Consider the following 5,613-nt stretch of genomic DNA (forward strand, 5'->3'; position numbering starts at 1 on the left):
GTCATGGATTGTAGAACTCATTTCTATGAATAGGGTTTGACAAAAAAAATCTCTCTAAGTGCAGGAATGATGGGTAGTGGAAAGACAACTATTAGAAAGATTATGTCAAAATCCTTGGGATATTACTTTTTTGATAGGTTGGTTTCTAAGGAAATTTTGGTGTGGATTACACTTTTACTATTCTAATAATCACCATTTAAAAGCTACAGTTTCCATTATGTGCTTTAAACAACTTGATGTTATGAACAATGATAGGTTAGTAGAGGAGGCTGCAAGAGGTGCATCTATTGCTCAAATTTTTAAAGAATGTAGGAACCTTTTGAGTCTTAAGGATTGAGCACATTTGGGTGCAAGCTCTCTTGAACTTGTAATATGGGGAGTAGGTTCAATCATTCAACATAAGAATCAAGATTAATACAACTTTGTTTGGAGCATGGATTATCAGTTGAATTTCAATGATTCCTGATCTAGTTTTATGGTAGCATTCAAATGCAAACTGTAGATAAATTGAGAAGTCTTCATAGGATTTTGTTGGTAGGATCATGGACTATGCTTAGCAACAACTAGAATACATCTTGATAGGAGCATATGTTTCATTTAATTATGGAACATTTAGACGTATTGATTTTGACAGGGGGTAATGACAATGGAGAAAGAGACTTGTGAATAACCAACCTTAGTGAAGATGAATGCGTATTACATGTCACATTGATGTTTACAACTACTTAGAGTTAAACAAGTTTAACAATCTGATGGCAATGCCTAGGACAATGGAAGGAAGTACTGAATTCTCACAAGAATCAAATGGCTATAAAATGTCCTTAAAGGGGGAGAGTTCTCAAGAAGTAGAGCCAAGTAGCACAACATAGTCACCAGTTAAAACCACATCGCAAATAGAAGATGTTACATCAAACAAACAATTGAATGGTGTGGATACTTTACTGTCTAGCACATCAAGCTTGGTAAAAGATTTATAGGCATTAATTTCCAGTAATGAAATAGAACTAGCTTCTTCAAAGCATTCTTCAAGGGAAAGGGCATTTCTAAGAGAGTAGCAGCATCAGGAAAATAACCCATGAAAAAAACTTTAAGGGTTGGGATTCAGGGGGCATCTGAAGCAGGCATATCAGGAAACAATGAACTTGAACCAAGCATTAAGAGGAATGAGCATTTCTTAGGCATCAAAACTAGCTTCTTTGAAATGACTCTCAAAACCACCTATCACATCTCAATTAGCAGATGCTGGTGCAATAAAACAAAGATACAGAGCTGTTGTATTTTCCCGTGGATTAGAACCAAGTACTTCTAAACACATAACCTAGACACAGGGCACTTCTCATGAGTTAGAAGGTAGCACATTGAAATCATCAGTAAGGGGAACTAGCATTTCTCAGACATCAAAACCATGTTCTTAAAGCTTTCATCTCTAACTGGCAAACTTTCTTCTATAGCAAGTTCATCAGAAGTTGGAAGTAGCCGAACTAATGAAAGGGAAAACAAACAAGGTAATGAAGATGCATTAGGGACCTTGTTGCCTGTTAGTAGTGGTCTTGATGTTGTAGGCAATATAAAAAACTCAAATATTGTAAGGGTGACAGTCACTAACAAAACAAGTAACAATGGAGAAATTAGTGTTGATAATGGTAGTGAGACTCAATCTAATATGGGAAAAGCTATAAATGGGATCAAAATGTAGTGACAGAACATATTACATTGAAATTGCAAATAATAGTACCAGCAAAGATAGCAGCAGCAATGGCATGAGTGACGAGAGTAGTTGCAATAGTTTAAGCAACAGTGGCAACAGGCCTCATATGTCAAATGATTCAAGATGGAAAGCCATCTGTGCTATTAAGACGTGGGATGGAAGTTTAGGTTTAAAACATTTTAGGTTGTTGAAGAAATGGGGAGAAGGTGACATAGGTAGTGCGTATCGCTCAAAATTAAATGGCACAATGTGTTATTTTGCAATGAAATTTATGAATTATGGATCTTTGGCCAGTCGAGAAAAGATGTTGAGGGCGCAGACAAAAAGATAAATACTTCAGATGCTGGATCATCCTTTTCTCCCAACATTATATGTTCACTTCCAAATTGAAAACTTTTCATGTTTAGTTATGGAATATTTCCCAGGAGGAGATCTTCATATACTATGCTAGCGACAACCATGCAAGAACTTCTTCGTGCAAGCAGCTTGGTATGATATTCAACTCTTCTGTATTTTCGTGCACTTAATTGTCTAAAGATTTTTAACTATCAATTTATACTTTTTAGGGAATTATCAATGTAAACTTCAACCTGTGAATTGTAATATCTAAAAGGTTACAATAACAATGTAAACGAGTGCTTTCCTCCCTTTTGAAGAGTTTGAAAAATAGAGCCTCAAAAATAAGCTTGGTCTAAGTGGGTGAAGGCATAGTTGCTTCTAATGGCTAGTTCTTAAATGCCTACAATAAAGAGTATTTGAAGTGTTGAATGCCTAATGTCTATCTATGAGAATCTTTTAGGTTGTTAACTATAGTACAATAGAATAAATGGTACATAAATATTGAACCATGACTCATGATATCAAAAGGTCATATTAAAATGAATTTGAGTCAAGCAATTTCCATGTGGGCCTCTGCTTACACATCCTTTAACACTGTTATGTCATTAGCATCACCCATTCTCTAAAGTTTTTTGGCTCTTTAGATATACCAATTGGTGTTCCAATCCTTGCTTCTATTTAATGCCTTAATTTACTTGTGGTACATGCATTAGAATTACGTTACTAGATCCATACTTGGGATGTTGGCATCAGGGGTGGGCAAGGTTCCAATTTGGATTTAGCCTAGGTGAACTGAGGTATACTGAGGCAATTTCATGGATTGTGTAATGATAAAATGATCAGCTCATTGTGCAAATCAGTTGTATTTACTTTTATGAGTACAGACTAGTTGAAATATCATGTATTTCTTTGGCAAATGATGGAGGGGGCATGGATCCTAATTGTATTCGAAAATGCATGAGATTAGGATATTCTATGAAGAACACAAACACTACTATTGGCCAATGTAATTCAAAGGAAGATTAACTACGCCTACCATTGCATAAAAGACTAGATTGCATTTGTTTGGGGAATTTCACATTTATTAAATCAATTTAATTGATAATTGCATGACTGTACTTGGCTGCTTTCATTGTTGAGTCGATTTCTATCCATTTGTGTATGCATATGGTAATGGCTTTAAAACAAGCACAATGAGATTGGAAGCGGATGCAATTGTTTTTACTCAGACAACTTGTGGCAGGTACTTTCTGTTCTTTATTGAAGCAAAGAACAATCTAAGTCACATCATAGTTTTTCTTGAGATTTTTCTTACTAACATTACAATTATTTTTTATTTTGCTTCTTTTTTGTTCAACTCTTATAAGTTTTTGTTTTGAGATTATTAGCAAAAAAATGACATGAAGGAAAAGCTATACATTGGATGCTTCAAACAACCATCAATCTCAAACATATCAATACCAGATATGGAAGTTCTATGGAGTTCAATTTATCATGATTTATGACCCCTTGTTGAATTTATTGCAGGCAATGAAGAGAAGGGAAAAATTATCTGTTCATGTTCCAGATATAGCATATGACTTGAAAGGGAATGTAGCTGCTAAGAAAAGAATGGGGGATGGAAGGCATCACCTTTCATTATAGGTATCTAGTAGACTAGCACATTCTAAAATCAAAGCAATGCTTGGTTTAAAGTAAAATGTACAATTTCATTTTATTATTATTATTTATTCATTTGTTAAGTGCTAAGCATTATGTTTGAGTAGACTTGTGTCAAGTAACATCTACAGTTTCATTTATCATTATTATTTATTCATTTGTTAAGTGTTATGTTTGAGTAGACTTGACACAAGATTTTTCAAATAAGAGACTTATAATTTACCGGTGTGTATTGTCTTTATGTAGAACATTAAACAAATGATAATAAGTTTAATCTTTTTGTGTGGATTAACAATTTAGCACTTTCTCAACAACATAATCTTTATATGGTGTCTCATTTTTCTTTTTGTGTGGATTAACAGTTTAGCACTTCCTCAACAACATAATCTTTATATGGTCTCTCATTTTTTTGAGTTTTGAATTGTGATTTAATTACTTTGAATATTTTGTCAATCTATAAAGTCGTAATGGCCCTGTCCTCTAAATGTGTTTTTACTCAAATTAGATGAAATGATACTGATGTTGAATTCATGTGATACTTTGCAGTGAATGAGGTGGCTAAAAGGCTTGCATACTATTCACTTGCTATGAACATGTTCTCATATGTGATAACAAAGATACATGAGAGTGTACCAAATGCTACTAATTTTGTTACAGATTGGATAGGTGCTGCTTTTGTGCTCACACTACTTGGAGCCTTCCTTGCTGACGCATATTTGGGACACTAATTAATTTGCACCAAATAGTACATGTTCTTAAGCCTTAACAAATAGTACATCATTAAAATAGTCCTTAATATTTAAGGCCATTGATGAGCATTAACGAACAATTAGAATCCTTTTGTTGATGTATGGGAGTAAAAAACACTTCAACAACCTTGAATACTTTGAGCCACAAGAAAGACTTCAACTAAGAAGGTGGTAAATTCTACTTGTAAGTCAACTTAGATCCTACTTTGTACTCCACTACAACCTAGAATCTTATATGGATTAGCACTGCTTTTAAAGTGCTACTTCAAATTAGTTGATTCTCCTGCAATAGTGATCCTGAAACTTATTAATCTTCATTTCAGGTCTTCTACACCTGATGGAACTATATCCCTCCTCTTCTATAATTATTAGAGGTTATGCTCATGCTCCACAAATTACACTACAATACTATATTATGTTGAAAGAATCGAATCATCTCATGGATACTTCAACCAAACATAGTATTTTCAAACTTGATGAAGGTTGATAGATTGAAGTTAGTCCATACATGAAATTTAGAACTCAAATCCTAAGGAACTGAATTCTAGAACTTGGTACCACTAGATCTTGGTACCACCATGCTAGGTCCTTTAACAGTGAGCTCGGTCATCCAGTCTATGGATTGGTCTGCCAAACCTAGGTAGAAACCTAACACACTTTGACTGACACTTAGCGGAAGAACCTATGAGGAATTTGGGACATTTTGTCTTAAATTTTTTGTCTTTTTTATCAACTTGACCCCCCTAGCCCTAAAATTATTAAATAGGCTAGTAGTGACTTTTGAAAAGTTTTTGCTTTACTATTAATCCAACTACTCATTCTAAATTCAAACCTAATAGGCATTGAATCTGTTTCTCATCCCACAACTTCTATATTTTTGGTTCACGTGCTACTGAATTGCTCTAAGGGTGAAGCTTGTCTGAGGTAAGTCAACCGTATGCTTGTACTCATTTTCATCTCCAATTTTACCTTGAGATGTTTTATGCACTACTACCATAATAGAAACCTTCTCTCCAAATGAAAGCGTTGAGCAAGACTATCAAAAACTAAAACAAGAAATGGGTATTGTTTTTTGTAGCAAATAGATGCATTACAAAATTGCTTGAAACTGGAGATAGATGTAGAACTGTGTTTAAGAAAAACCCACAAAGAAGAAAG

At 34.3% G+C, this 5,613-nt stretch overlaps 1 pseudogene; it reads left to right on the forward strand.

The window, feature by feature from the left end:
* Window positions 1–752: 752 nt before the first annotated feature.
* Window positions 753–2,243, forward strand: LOC149544587 (uncharacterized; annotated as a pseudogene).
* Window positions 2,244–5,613: the final 3,370 nt, after the last annotated feature.

Source organism: Cupressus sempervirens, chromosome 8, assembly GCF_028749045.1.
Source record: "Cupressus sempervirens isolate cs-2001-9-10 chromosome 8, ASM2874904v1, whole genome shotgun sequence".
Classification (NCBI taxonomy): domain Eukaryota; kingdom Viridiplantae; phylum Streptophyta; class Pinopsida; order Cupressales; family Cupressaceae; genus Cupressus; species Cupressus sempervirens.